Genomic DNA, 16,207 nt, shown 5'->3' on the forward strand with positions numbered 1-16,207 from the left:
GTCTGGCTCTGACGTCATGTGACGGCTTGCCTGGTGCAAAGAAACACTTTGAATTCCTAAGATGCTGAGGGGATAAAATCTGGGGGAATATGCACTGAGGCGGAGCACAGGCTTTACTCTGAGAGAGCACTGCACCCAAGTGGTTATGAGAAGAAAGTGCACATCTGAGTGTCACAAACCTGCAAGTATACAGGATGAAATGTGATACAAGACACAGGAGCTACCATTGACATAATTGCCTGACTGTATTAAGTCAAAACAGACATATAAAGAAGGCAAAAAATTATTGTATCATAGCAAGAAGTTGGAACTGGTAGTTGGATGATATGTGCTATATCCTCCTGAGACCCTGCGTCCTCATATGAGGACATCACATTTTGGGTTTACCAGACCTTCTACTTCATTCTACTTAGCTTAGACCTGTTGTCCTTGTTTGTGGACACTTCTTTCTGCCATCTAGTGGTAGCAAAGAACAATACACTAATCCATGTAAAAACAAGATGGCAGCCATCTCTGCTAAGTCAGTCTGCAGCTGATCCCGACACAAAAGTGGACTAAGTACAAAACCTGATCAAATTTTATGATTGAGACTTGTTTATTTATGATTAATAATGTTTGTAGTTTAATATGGCAACAAATTTGACCAATGTCAGCAACAGTAACAAGCTGAGATGCTGTTAATTAGGAATTACTCATCTGAATACATTGGAACTTTATGATCATCTCGTTTGTGGACATTGGGACTTTAATGTCGTCTCATTTGAGGACATTGGGACATTATTGCCATCTCTTTTGAGGACATTGGGACTTTATTATCATCTCGTTTTAAGACATTGGGACTTTAATGTCGTCTCATTTGAGGACATTGGGACATTATTGCCATCTCTTTTGAGGACATTGGGACTTTATTATCATCTCGTTTTAAGACACTGGGACATTATTGCCATCTCATTTGAGGACATTGGGTCTTTAGTGTCATCTCGTTTGAGGACACTGGGACTTCATTATCGTCTCGTTTGAGGACATTGGGACTTTATTATCATCTCATTTGAAGACACCGGGACTTTATTATCGTCTCATTTGAGGACACTGGGACATTATTGCCATCTCTTTTGAGGACATTGGGACTTTATTATTGTCTTGTCTGAGGACACTGGGACTTTATTATCGTCTCGTTTGAAGACATCAAGACTTTATTATCATCTTGTCTGAGGACATTGGGACTTTATTATCGTCTCCTTTGAAGACATTGGGACTTAATTGTCCTCTTGTCTGAGGACATTGGGACTTTATTATCATTTCGTTTGATGACAGACAACATTTTGTCGTAAACAACATTTATGTTTTATACTTACCAGGTCCTTCTGATCCCAAATAGCTAGGAGAAATTAAAAATGCTACCAAACAAAAGTTCAGGTCTCAGGAGGACAGGACAATAATGCTTTTTAAATGGGTCAGTAAATGACAAATACTGTTCAGTAAAATAGAGACCTTTGTGTGTGTGTGTCCTCTTTTTGTCTTCTGGAGCCTTTAATTAATAGAGGTAGAAAATGAATTAGGATAAACAGGAGACAATCATTATGTAATCCAGATTGTCTTCTGTTAATCACAGTGACATGCTGATGACTCAGTCGGTTTTGAACATGTTTTAATCATGTTTTAATCAATATTTGAGCTGATGTTAAAAGAATATCACTCCTTCGTCATTTCATTACATGTACAGAGCTGAGAACATTGAGTAGATAAGAATATTGATCCAGTAATTAACTGATGCCTGACTCACCACACCAAATGAGTGCCTTCCTGTCAGAATCATAGTAAATATTAATAAACTTGATGTCCTGAGAAACTATTTATAGAAGCATTTTAATCTCCTGATGATCACGGGATGAAGTGATGAACAATCTGATAAATGTAGCATAAATGCATATACGGTAAGTTTTAAAAATGGCTCCTGACAGTAAGTCATCAGTAATATTGCCTGTGTGTGTGTGTGTGTGTGTGTGTGTGTGTGTGTGTGTGTGTGTGTGTGTGTGTGTGTGTGTGTGTGTGTGTGCGCGCAGTAAAAGAAAAGATGCTCCAGTTTGTTCAGACAGTCTGCAAACAGCAGCTGCCTTAAAGTCACACTGTCTAATGCAATATACTTGGAAAGAGAGCTGTGAGTAATCGCACCTGTGTGTGTGTGTGTGTGTGTGTGTGTGTGTGTGTGTGTGTGTGTGTGTCTATCACCAAAGAAGAACATATGACTCATAATAATAATTTTAGCACAGGTAGCTTTTTATAGCCCCTGTTGGTGTTGACATGTCGTGTTTAAAGAGTTTTATTGAGGTTACAGTCTCATGATTCAAGTATTTACCGCTCAGCTTTTACAGCGACGTGTGTTGACAGAGAGTGGCTCTCTAAATCTAATTTGTGAGGGGTGTGTGTGTGTGTGTGTGTGTGTGTCACTGGAAGGGCGAACAAGAAATGAAAAACACATTATAAAAACACATTTTAAAAATGCAGAAGACAATACCCAATATTTTAAATGTTATCTAATTTTATTAGATAACAATTAATAAATTGTTATTCTAATTTTGTCAGCGCTTTTACACTTTTTTGTTTGTTTGTTTGTTTGTTTTTGTTCCTGATATTTATCTCAAACTACAAATGAACGGTCCTGTAAAAAGAAGTATCTCCATAACATCTTCTTCTTATGAGTTAATAAATATAGATGTGTTTTCAGCATTATGATAATTACTATTTTTTCAAATAATAATTCTGTGGATTTTGAAATGGTTTATTTATCTTAAAAAGCAAGAGAATCTTCTTCATGAAATAACACACAGAGAAGCATCTCTGTGCAAGATACTGAAACTCAAATTCCCCCTGGTGGCCGTTACATCACTGCATGAATTGGTGAATGTGACATGTAGTGGAAAAGCACTATACAAGTGCAGTCCATGTACAAGGTACTAAAAATTTCAACTTGAACATATGGGAACAATATATAACGACATTGCAAAATATGCAGGTTCATGTATTGTCACAGTTTTTACAATGCATTGTTGTTGTTTTGTCTGTTTTGTTTTGTTTGTTTGTTTATTGTTCCTTCTTTTATATGCTTATTGCTGTAAACAAGCAATATGACATTGCAGTCCTGTCTATGTGAAATGACTATAACAACACACAGTATGTGAGAGGTGTCCGTGGTGGGGGAAGTATTCAGATCCTTTACTTTAGTAAAAGTATTAATACTACACTGTAAAAAACACTTTGTTGTTGTTTTTATGTCTACCTGCCCAGCGATGACAGATGCAAACTAGCTGCTGGCTAACTCTGGTGCAGTCACATTTAACTGTTTACTGTCCCTGCAACAATAACCAATAAATGAGAAAAGAAAAACAAAGGTTAAAGTCCTGCGTTCAGGAAAATGTACATAAAGTATTAAAAGTACTCAATGCAGAAAAACTCAATTTAATCAATCAAAAATAATTAAAACAATTAAGAAAAAGGAAGCAAATCATCTTATTTGAGAAGCTGGAGCCATAAAATATTTCTGCATGAAAAATTACTTCAGTGATTATCCCAATAGTCGCCAATTAATTTTCTGTCAATCAAACAATTGACTAATTGTTTCAGCTGCACTGGTACATTTTTATATGTTTTGTGTGCAAAAATCTTGCACGCCAAAACTAAAATAATTGCAGTGAAATAAAGAGCGCAATAATTCCCACTGAGTGTAGCAGAGCAGAAGTGGAAAGTGGCTTAATATCAAAATACTGAAGTAAAGTACAAGTATGTCAAATCTGTCTTTAAGTAGAGTACTTAAGTAAGTGTACTCATTCCACTTCTGGTAGTATCACACTCAACTAATCTTGCAATATTTTGTTGTATCTATGGCCATTATTATTATTCCTACAGGACAAAATGAATATAGCAATATATAATATATAATGTATAATATATAGTGAGTCTGTCCTGTAATGGCACCTGTACTGTACAATAAATGAAATGGAGCTAAATGTTCACTGTGTAAGACAGTGGACTTCAGCATCAGGCCCAGCCCGCAGCACTGCCCTCCATTTCTGGAGTTTCTGGGATCCACAGTCTCCCAGGACCTTTAAAGTGGAACATCAAACATCATCAGTACGGCCCAGCCTTAACTTCTTGTGCCAGCTCAGGAAGTTCAAGGAAACATCACTGCAGACCATCACACCCTGGACACCTGTTCAACTTCTCCTCATATGTTGGTGCAATACACCAAAACACCAAAAACACAGGAACACATATTTACAGTTCAAGACACACACAGTGCTTTAATGTGTTCATGTCATACCATTCAGTATTTATTCCTTTGCTCTTTTGCACAACTGTTTACAATTTACAGAAACACTTGGATATGAGCATGTAAGTTGTTGGTCATAGTAGCTTTATATTCATATGTATATACATTCTGTTTCACCTATATATGTACATAATAATGCTATCTAACCCTAACCCCTATATGCTCAGCTTCGTTGTGCTTGTCTTTAGCTGTATGTCTATTTCTGCATTGGGAGCAACCTAAACTTTTTTCAGTTTTGCTGTATCTGTACACATACTTGCAGTGGTGGTAAAACTACTCAGATCTCTTACTTATGTGGCAGCACTTCAGTGTAGTAATATTCTATACTCTATTGCAAGTAAAAGTCCTGCAGTCAATTTCTTATTGAAACACATTTGCTTTAAAACATGATTACATTACCAAGAGTAAATGTACTCATTATGCAGAATGGCTGTTTTAGAATCATGTTCTGAAAGGGGTGTTACATACAGTTATTGATGAATTAAAGGGACAGTTCACCCCAAAATCAAAATACATATTTTACCTGTAGTGCTGTTTATCAGTCTAGATTGTTTTGGTGTGAGTTGCCGAGTGTTGGAGATATCAGATGTCTAGAGATGTCTGCCTTCTCTCCTAAATAATGGAACTAGATGGCCCTCAGCCTCTGGTGCTCAAAGCGCCAGAATTTTTTTTTTTTTTTTTTTTTTGAATGAAAAAATTAACAACATTGTCTCTTATCAAGCATGAGCCTCTCATCCATGAGTAGATGCACGCTTCCTTTGGTGTGGTGATACAGTTGGCGGATGTAGTTTGGTGTAACGAAAATAGTTCCTACATGAAACTGCTCACAACACAGTCTGTGGATTATCTTGAGTAACTGGGTCATGATTTCTGTTAAGAGACATTGCTGTTGAGTTTGTATTTCTGGGCGCTTTGAGCACCACAAGCCCAGTGCCATCTAGTTCCATTATATTTCAGAGAGGGCAGACGTCTGTATGGCCGATATCTCCAACACTCTGCAACTCACACCAAAACAGTCTAGACTGACAGTGAACTTCAGGATTGATGCTGATTTCTTTTAATAACCTTTAAGTCTTAACATGGTTTAGTGCCGAGTTATATAGCTGAACTTCTGACTCTGCATGCTCCAAGTCATGACTTGAGATCCTCAAGCCTACCCTCCCTAGTTGTCGCCAGGTCAGGGCTGATACCAAAGGTGATCAGGCTTTTGCCATCAGGACCCCGAGGCTCTGGAATTCTCTGCCTGAGGAGGTTTGGTTTGCCAGCCTCATCCATTTTAAATCATTGCTTAAAACATATTTTTATAGAAAAGCTTTTCCTTTTGTTGCCTGATTTGTAACATTTGTGTTTTATTTTCTTTTGTTCTGTTTTGCCTCTGTGCACAATATTTTCCTTAACTCTCAACATTGTTTTAATCGTTGTAACTGTATTCTTTTATTGTTTTATTTTTATGCATGTTGTGAAGCACTTTGTAACCTTGTTTTGACAAGTGCTATATATATATATACATATATAATAATAATAATGATAATAATAATAATTATTATTATTATTATCATTATTATTATTATTATTATTTAAAAAAAAGAACTGCAGATAAGAGGAAAATATGTATTTATTTATAATCTGAATCTGCACATTAATTCCAGCTGTTAAATAAATGTAGTGGAGTAAAAATGTGGGTAACATAAAATGAAAATTGGCAAAGCAGCTTTATTTGTATAGCACATTTCATACACCAGGGTAATTCAGAGTGCTTTACAGAGCAGTAAAACATCAATCATAATGAAGGATACAGATTTACAATAAAAGAATAAAGAGAAAAAAATATATAAAAGGTTTAATTTATTCTAAATGATTTACAATTTTAAAAAAAAATCCCCATTAAAAAATAGAATTAAAATAAAAAATAAATTAAAATACATAAAATAAATATAAAAGTATAAATAAAATATATGTTATAAATAAATCTAAAATAGTCAAGTAAAGTACTTCAAAATCATATATAAGTGTAGTAAATGTACTTAATTGCATTCCTGCCCTGTATCCTACACTGGGCCAGTAAAACTGATGCAGATGTGCAGCTGCAGTAACAACACGACGGTCAGCAGGGGGCGTTAGAGATCTGTACTGGAGCCTGAAAACGGTTCAGATTGAGGACGCTTTGAGTCCTCCCTTTTTCTACTCGCATGCAACCATCCTCCTCTCAGCCGGTCCGCTCCTCTGTCGCCTCTCACATTATCGTCTCTTTATATTTTCCTTACTGAGCCGGTTCTCCTCCTGGGTGTGTGTGATCCTCACCTCCCCTGCTGCTCCCTGATCAGCTGCACCGGACACACGGTTCTCTCCAGCTGTGTGTGGCTCTCCAGTCCCGCAGGCAGGGTCGGCCATGTTGTTATGTGGGGGTTGATGTAAGTTTAGTAGTAGGAAGTAGGGAGCTACAAAGAGCTGGGACACTTTAGGGATCTGACTTTTTTTTTTGTCTTGTAATGCTGCAGCTGGATTAATCCTGTGTGATGACAATGACAGTGTCCTCCATCCTCACACCCTGTGCCTCTGCTGTGCTTTAACTTCAGCTGCAAATCTCACCACAGTTGCTCTGCTGGATGGATGAAGTGAGGATGAAGGCGGTTCGGTCCCGGTTGGAATAACTCGGATTGGTTTTTTTTTTACTCGTCCCGGATCTGACTGAGGAGAGGAAGAGGGGAGAAAGGAGAATACACAAGAAGAAGAAGGCTGATTTGTGAAGGTAAAAAAAAAATCCTAAATTGAAGTGGTCTTTGTGAGCAGGGTTAAAAAAAAAAAAAGGATGGGCCGAAACGCAGCTGCTCGCCTGTCTGACCTGTCATCAACAAAGGAATGAAACTGTCTTAAGATGATACACACATATACCTGACTGTGGGGTGTAGCATGGAGTGTAATTCTCCAGGAGCTATGTGTTCATCAGCAGATCATTTTTAAAGAGGTAAAAATCTCAGTGAGGATCTGCATGTGCTTTGAGTCCCACAGGAGTGTCAGTGCAACCACACCAGACAGCAGATAGATACTTTAAAGTAGGACAAGGTCACCACACCACATATATTTCACTATATAATAACATCTGTAATGATATTTACAGTGCTAGTAAAACAAAAAACTCCTCCTGCTACATCTGCTCTGACCTCTGTCTCCCACTTCTTGTCTTAATTTAAAGTCATGTTGGCCCCAGACAAAAGAAGCAAAAGTGCCACCTCATCATTCCAGATATTTAACCCAATCTTTGACTCATGCTGAGTCAGATTAATGTTAAATCAGTAGCAGGTTAAGGAGAAGAAAGAGGAGGAGGAGGAGGAGGAGGAGGAAGAGGAGGTTCAGGCTCTTTTAGTGATGCTCTCAGTCTGATTTCAAACTTCCTGATCGAACAGCTGAGTCACAGTTTCTCTCTGTGGCTTCCCCAGTTTGTGCTGTTGCTTTATTCTTCTCCTACTTTTTTTCCACTTTGGCTTTGAGGCCAGGGGCTGGGGAAGTGTCCTCATTACCCGCACAGTGTGTGACACTCAAATTAAAGCGACTGTCACGCTTGAGGTGAGTCGGGAACATATCATGTAAAGGATCCAGCTCATCCTGAACAGCTCAGCAGAACTGGGACTGAATTAATGCTAGTGTGGATCCATATAAGGGCTGGTGGACATGGAGGGGAGAATGCTGTGATTTATAAGATAAAATGTTATTAATATGTGGCACCGTCACTCTGTACACACTACACAGTGAGTGGACAGTGTCTTTGTTGGCCCAGAGTTCTGTATGAGCTCATGCTCAAGAAGGTTAGAATTCCTGTTCAAAGTCTCATCTCTGGAAAGCAAGTTTTATATAAACCCTCATCCCACAGAGCATGGGTGGATTATGAGACAATGGGCCCCTGGGCACAGAAGTGCAAAGGACCACCACCCCCTCTCCTTCATAGGTGCAAGACAAGCAGACTTGGTGGTTGTTTTGCACCTCTTTGTAGTCGTCTGCATCGTAATGCATCCTTTTGTGGTTTTGTGTCTCTTTGTAGTCATGTTGTGTCTCGCTCTATTGTTTTTTGTGTCTCTCTGTGGTTGTGTTGTGTCTCTTTGTAGTCATTTTATGTCTCTTTCTAGTCCTTTTGTGTCTCCTTGTAGTCTCTTTGTGTCTCTTTGTGGTTTTGTTGTGTCTCTTTGTAGTCATTTTTGTCTCTTTGTGGTTGTGTTGTGTCTCTTTGTAGTCATTTTTATCTTTGTGATTGTGTTGTGTCTCTTTGTAGTCATTTTTTGTCTCTTTCTAGTCCTTTTGGTCTTCTTGTGGTTGTTTTGTGTCTCCTTGTAGTCTCTTTGTGGTTTTCTTTTGTCTCTTTGTAGTCCTTTTATGTCTCTTTCTAGTCCTTTTGTGTCTCCTTGTAGTCTTTTTGTGTCTCTTTGTGGTTTTGTTGTGTCTCTTTGTAGTCATTTTATGTCTCCTTCTAGTCCTTTTGTGTCTCCTTGTAGTCTCTTTGTGTCTCTTTGTGGTTTTGTTGTGTCTCTTTGTAGTCATTTTTGTCTCTTTGTGGTTGTGTTGTGTCTCTTTGTAGTCATTTTTATCTCTGTGGTTGTGTTGTGTCTCTTTGTAGTCATTTTTTGTCTCTTTCTAGTCCTTTTGGGTCTTCTTGTGGTTGTTTTGTGTCTCCCTGTAGTCTCTGTGTCTCTTTGTGGTTTTCTTTTGTCTCTTTGTAGTCATTTTTGTCTCTTTGTGGTTGTGTTGTGTCTCTTTGTAGTCATTTTATGTCTCTTTCTAGTCCTTTTGTGTCTCCTTGTAGTCTCTTTGTGTCTCTTTGTGGTTTTGTTGTGTCTCTTTGTAGTCATTTTTGTCTCTTTGTGGTTGTGTTGTGTCTCTTTGTAGTCATTTTATGTCTCTTTCTAGCTTTTTGTGTCTCCTTGTTGTTTGTTTGTGTCTCCTTGTAGTCTTTTTGTGTCTCTTTGTGGTTGTGTTGTGTCTCTTTGTAGTCATGTTGTGTGTCTATCCAGTTATTTGTGTCTCTGTAATGATTTTGTGTCTCCTTGTGGTTGTGTTGTGTCTTGCTGTGGTTGTTTTGCATCTCCTTGTAGTGTTTTTGACTCCTTGCTGCTGTTATGTGTCTACTTATAGTCTCTTTGTGTTTGTGTTGTGTCTCTTAGTGGTTGTGTTGTGTCTCCTTGTAGTCTTTTTGTGTCTCTTTATGGTTGTATTGTCTCTCTTTCTAGTCATTTTGTGTCTCCTTGTTGTTTTTTTGTGTCTCCCTGTGGTTGTGTTGAGTCTCTTCTGGGTCTGCACATGTTAATTTCAGAGACATGTTGTAAGTGAAGGCCAGGGGGCCCTTGATACATACCTTGGTACATTGGGGCCTGTCCCTGGTAGGCCCGTTAAGTGATCCCTACTACCAACTGGGGTCCCCATAGACCCCAGAGGTATACTTTTTTTCATATCTTGCAGGTGTTTATTCTTTCTTTCCAATTCAATCAATTTGTTCTTAATGACTTCATTTCATTTTGACTAGTGATTTTTCAAGGCACCAAGATATTGAGGTCCTGGGGGCCCACTTTAGAGCACCAATTTCTACCTTTGCAGTTTCAATAGCTGGTTAGTTTCGGAGGTGGTGGTTGTTTCTAACAGTAGTTTATTTTTGGGTCCCAGAGACCCCAGTTGGTAGTCCACGTAGGGTTAAATGTCACAGCTCAACTCAGCATATTACGATTCAACAAACTGGGATTTAACTTTTTCCCTCCCGATACAAATTCTCAAAACTTGTCTAATGATCAGCGTCAGTCCTCTACTGTTATGTTCAAATCACCAATTTAAAATCAGTAGACCTCACTGCCTGGGACCATTTAAATCATTTTTATTTAACGTAACATGAAGCAGAGATTGCTGAGTGGATGCGACAGATAGTGGAAACACTTACTTTTAAAATGACATTGACAAAAAACGATTATGTAAATTGCAGATGTGTGAACTGCTTAATAAGGTCAGTATTAAGCTGAAACCAATCCGGTGTGTGGGACCGGTGCAAAGCTACGATGCTGTTCAATCTGTATGTAGCAGCTGATTTTGTTAATTGAGATGTCTTTTTTAGCTTTAGGAAGAAGAGTTGCAAGTTAAATAAATTAATATTTGTAATTCCTAACAGGAGAGACTTTGAGCAAGGCAACAGCTCTATGAAACACTGGTTTCATTTGCAGTTTTAAAGGTCTGAGTGGACGTTTAACAGCCGTATAATCTGAGCTAACATGCAACTTAATTATTTATAAATCCGCATCTGAGATGTGCAAGCATCTCCTTTGTAAATATTGTAAGATATCTCTAAAATTAAGCAGGCAATATTGGGAAAAAGGTAAGCAGAAAAAAGACAGGAACAGGTTCTACTTGTGTGTAGTGTTAAATCCTTTAGGGTGCTGCCCAAGAGCTCACTAAATTAAATTATACTAAGTACTGGGCAGGCACTGAATTTGCTTTGTACATTTTCTAAATTATTTTCTCAGGCAGAGCCCACACTTAAAGAGAGCTCACCCCGTACTTGTATGAGAGACTTGGACTGAAAATCATAGAGACATCTTAAGATGATCGTCTTGTCAGCTGTCAATAATGTGATGGTGGGTTCGGATGTATTTTTCCAGAGAGAACAGCCTGATCCAGATCATCATGCCGCTTTTACTGTCACTCCATTAGATGTTGACAGTTCAAACAGCCAGCCCTGTTATGTGCTGACAAATGGATGATTGTAGACACACTCAGATTCCCAAAATAGCTCACACTCACCCTAGACTCAGGTGCCAGTGTTCAGGTATTCCCATGAGACCTGTTTATTCTAGAGGATGTGTGTGATGTCTGTTCTCTGGCAGCATCGGAAAGCTTCTCTGTGAGGACTTTGTGTACTGATTTGTCAGGTTTAGTTAAATTCCTGAGGATGTTGACTCAAATTTCCAGGACAGTTTTTTACCCAGGACTGAAGTATTGGTGCTAAAGACAGCTGAGGAATTAAGCTGCTGTATTTCAAAGTGAAACAGTCGAGTGATCTGAAGTCTCTCCATTCTTTTCCACTGTTTTTAATATTTTCCTTTCTTGTCTTAAATCTGTTGTAAGCGTCAGGATCAGGTTACTTTGCTCGCCACAGAACTCTACACCCAGTCTAGATCTAATTTTAAATCATTTATTGATGTTTCTGTAGACGCTCTGAGGCTTCACATCCGTAGCATCACATGACATCTCTCTAGACCCAGTTTTAACCCTTTGGCATCAGAGGAATGCGATAGATGGTGGCAGGCAGCATCTGTTGCAGATCTGAAGCCCAGTAAAGCCCCAGAGACCCTCCCCGTCTGCAGGCGCAGCGTCAGCTGCTAACAGCTGTCCGACGGGATGCTGGGCAGGGTTTCACTCAGACTGATGGATAGAGGAACTCCACCTTCATCCCCCTCAGCTCTGCTGTCATCAAGCCAAATGTCGACTTCATCAGCGTCTAAATATCTTTAACCCCAGAGGAGTGGAGGCTGTAAACGTGAGATACTAAAAAGACCAAACATATTTTAGAACCAGGGTTTAGTTTAGTTATAATGCATAATATGCAAAATACAGATTTAAAATCTGTTCAATAGGGAGGGGTGATACACATTTTTAATTCAATATGATACAGATACTTTTTGTTTCAATTTTTCTGCAAGCCAAGGATATGTTACATAGCAGATACATTAAAACTTAACTTTTGGGGGTTTTTTTTCAACAACCCTGTGCTTAATGTGGGGTTAGATTTCACCACAAAATCCACTTAGTTATTGTTAGAAAAAGATCCTGTTTTGGATTGAAACAGCCGCTTTTGCTCGCACAGTCGCAGCAGGAGAGGCCAATGATGTCTCACTAAAAGGCAACTGCTTTTAATGGCACTGTCCCAGCTGGAAACACAGCCATGACTCACTAAAAGACAACCAGTTTCTATGTTTGTTTGTCTCAGACAGTGGCCTGCAGGCAGGTGTCTCACCTAGGTGTCACACCACCCACCATCCCTTCCACCTCCACATGACAGTCAGCTCATACACTATGTCACTTTAGAAATGTTAATATGATATGATATGATATGATATGATATGATATGATATGCAGTATATGTGGTTTGCAGACATGTAACAACATCTTCTCCTGGTGCCTGGGCTGCTTTCTGACAATTAGGAATGTAAATCAGGATGACTTGGCCCTCCAGTAATCCTGCACTGTCAGCTTACTCAGCTAAACTTTGTCTCCGCAGCCTTCTTTAGAATTCTGTACCATGTCCAGCACAAGCACCCAAACTTCTTCATCGCTCCATCAGCGAGTGTGAGAGAGAAAAACACCGAGCTCTCCTCTGTCTTATCAGCATTTTGTGAAGCCTGTGTGGAATTCTCACTCTGTGGTTGGAGTAGAGGGGGAGGAAACCGAAGACAGGTCGCTGATAAGAAGAGCGCATGTTTAAAGTTATCACAGTAACAGAAGAATATGTAAATGTTAGGCCTTTAAACTATGTTTGCTCCAGGTGAAAACAAGTCACAAGGAACCTCAGCTGTTCATGGAGGGGAATATCTGAAGCCTTCTCAGACTTCAAGTTATACATGTCATTTTTTTATGTTTATTATATATACTTGTGGGTTGCTGCCAGGCCTTGTGGAATAAATGTGTTTTGGCTGTTGTTCTTTGCATTTAGGGCTGGCAGTCGGACAAAGTAAGATATTGGCAGATGCTATATGCATCCAGGTGTCTGTATCCAACAATGCTACCTAGGTGTGTTTTCCTAGGCATCCTAGCAACGTGAATAATGGCGGTCTATTCGGCTATTCTGCTTAAGTTCATGCACACAGTGTACATTCAGCAGCTTTATACAACTGAAAATAGTAAGTCAAGTAAGTCTAAAGATGATAAACCAACAGTGACTGACATAGGACTCAAAACTCTGTTCTTTATACTACATCAGCTGACATTCTGGCAGTACAGCTGAGGGTTTTTTTTCCCGTAAATGTGCCACTGTAATCTCAAAGAATATCCAAGATTGGTTAGTACTAGCTCTAACCATGACCTCTGCCCAAATCCTAACCGCCCACGACCTCGATGTGTCACTAGACAAGTACGACTTAATCATAGCACATAGACTGAGATTTTGGAAATTGCTTAAGGTTAGTGCAGCTACACTGTGAGACTTGGATCTAATAAACTTGGGTACGGCATCAGGCTTGATTTATACAGACTGTACGATCACACGCGCCTACTGAATCTCAGGCTACGACGTACGATGCAATGGCTTCCCCTACTGAGTGCGCAAGGATGCTGCACAGGTTATTACCTCTCCAACTGTGAAGCACAATATAAAGGGTCACATTACCTATAACGTTCAATAACCTAAAGTTTTGTGGGCAACTCTGCCGTTATTTCCATCCATGCTTCGTCCTTCTTTAGGCGATCATGGTACGAGCTGGAGGACACATCATATATGCAAGACTTCTGCTGCCACAACTCAAGAAGGTTTTCCGCTTTGCTGGAATCCCACACATTTCTTTTTAGCATGTTTTGCCTCCATGGTGAGCTGCTCTCTGTTTGTTTAGGTTTAGCTCCGGTGCGTCATTTCATGCTACATTTCTATTGGCTGGATAGTAGACGCACATAGGTCATAACAGCAGTCACACAGTGAGATGGTGATCCTAAATTTTTGGCACTGTCAGAATTTTATTCCAGGCTGTCTTTGATCACAAGACCTTGACAACAGCCATCTTTGAACCCCTCTCACTGTGCAATGTAGGACCACTGTTTCAGAGCCACGACCAAAGATATCAGCATGTTTCTTTCATTTTGGTCATCTATCATCTGGGACAGCCCAAAAATCACAGTGTATACCAGGCTTAAGATATCTGCAGATGTCACATTCGACTTTGGGAAGTTGTAACAAGCATTTTCCTACAATCTTCTGACATTTAAAAACAATTAATTGCACTTAAATTCACTGCCACAGCTTGCTCTGTAACCGAAGCTTTGACCCTGAGCTGCTCTGTGTTGGTGTTTACCCTCCAGCTACCCGCAGTTATCATGTTTCAGGCTGGAGTATCTCCCCTGATGAAGTGTCCTTGAGCAAGACAGAGTCCTCACCAGATAGCACTTCTACAGAATATTAAACAAAGATAGTGTCTAGTGTGTGGCACTACAAACTGTGCAGGGAGATGGGAAGTTTAAGGTTTTTATAGCAAACAAACTCAGGTGATAGAAAGAAACTTGAGTTTTTCAAGGTTTTTGTTTTCATATTCATCTCTCTGTGGTTCTCTCAAAAGAGGAGGCTTCTTCTGGTATTGAATAAAAGAATGCACATATTTGTTATTCAGATTTCAGTCATGTTGGCTAAAGAGAGACATTTTAGCCTTCAGCAGATCATCTCAAACAGTCTGTACCAAATCACAGTGCTTTGATTTAAGCTGAATGAAAAGTCAAGCTCACTTTGTTGTTACCTTCTGTCTCTATCTGTCAGAACTATAATAGCAACACACCTCTCCATGAGAGGAAGGAGCCTCTGTACATGTTTGTATTTTGTGATGACATGTAAACTTCCTCATTTCAACTCTTCACCTTTCTCTCCCATTGTTTCTGTGTGGCTCTGAACGGTGCAACCGGGAGTTTTCTCTCGTGTTTGCATGCGATGTGCTGTTGTAGGTCATGTTATCATCCTGGGGGCAGTGGGATGTTGTCAGCAATGAGAAGAAGTTGCTATAATTAGCAGCAAGGCAGATTTTCCCTGTGGTTTCATGGCTCTGCTGTTCAGGAATGAGCTTGTGTTTGAGGGAATAGACTTGGACGTAAAAGTCAGTGAGGTTTGGCATTTAGGATCCAGTTTGGCTGCACAGTTTTGGACTTACATTATTTATAAGATGAGGTGTGATCTTTATTTTCTGTGATCTTTTTTCCAGACACATTTCATTATGGCTTTTTGGTCTTTGCAACATTAAAGGGACATTTCACCCCCTTAATCAAATACATAGATACTCTTACCTGTAGAGCTATGTATCAATCTAGATTGTACTACTGTTTTACTACAGAGTGGTAATAGAGATGTCTGCCTTCTTTCCACTATAATGGAACTAGATGGCACTCAGCTTGTGCTGTTCAAAATATACTTGTGACAGCGCAAGATGTAAACATTAATGGCATCCTCTTTAGCTTAACTGTAACATTAGTTAGCTCAGTGGTGTAGATCCACACTTCCTTCTGCACAGCTGTTTTGGTTGGCGGGTGTAGTTTGGTAGAAATAAAATGGTTTCTACATGAAAATGTTCACAACAAGGTCTGTGGATTATCTTGAGAAACCACGTCTTGATTTCTGGAAAGAGACATTGCTGTTAAGTGTTTTTGAATATATGTTTTTGGCACTTTGAGCACCACAAGTTAAGTGCCATCTAGTTTCTTTGAGGCCCAGACATACCAAACCATCTTCAAAGAACTAGTGATGCCAAAGGCCAACTGTTGGGTTGCCTTACTTCACCTGTGTCCAAAAAGTTGCACTTGAACGCAGCATGAAGACTACAGCTAACAGCCAACTAGCAGGCTTGTTCAAGATGAGCCAGGCCTGCACAGATTTGATCGCCGGTGATCGCCGCACAGTGTATGCCAGTGTCCGACTTCATTCCAACCTGTTCTGATGTCATACAGAAGTGGACAGCAATAATCTCGCGCTGCAGTCGCTCTCCACTGACTGCAAGACCCAGGGCATGATGGGCAATGCCTGGCTCTCACCCGATCCAAGATTGGTTCAGATATTGACTTTTGTTGAATTTAAGAGAGATTTTGATTTTATTTGTCTGATTTGAAGGTTTATTCTTTAACAGAAAACATGTCATGAGACTGATGGTGAAGTTTAGTCATCAAAGACGATAC

The 16,207-nt window shown here is 39.5% G+C and overlaps 1 protein-coding gene across 1 annotated transcript in view; it reads left to right on the forward strand.

Annotated features, from left to right (window-relative positions):
* The first annotated feature begins 6,494 nt into the window (after nucleotides 1-6,494).
* Nucleotides 6,495-16,207, forward strand: part of LOC125881847 (tyrosine-protein kinase yes-like) — a 32,996-nt gene continuing 23,283 nt past the window's right edge. The window contains exons 1-2 of the mRNA XM_049565229.1: nucleotides 6,495-6,738; nucleotides 6,904-7,076. The gene's annotated coding sequence lies outside the window, so the exon portion shown is untranslated. The remainder of the gene's footprint in view (nucleotides 6,739-6,903; nucleotides 7,077-16,207) is intronic.

The sequence above is a fragment of the Epinephelus fuscoguttatus genome, linkage group LG21, assembly GCF_011397635.1.
Source record: "Epinephelus fuscoguttatus linkage group LG21, E.fuscoguttatus.final_Chr_v1".
In the NCBI taxonomy this organism is placed as follows: Eukaryota; Metazoa; Chordata; class Actinopteri; order Perciformes; family Serranidae; genus Epinephelus; species Epinephelus fuscoguttatus.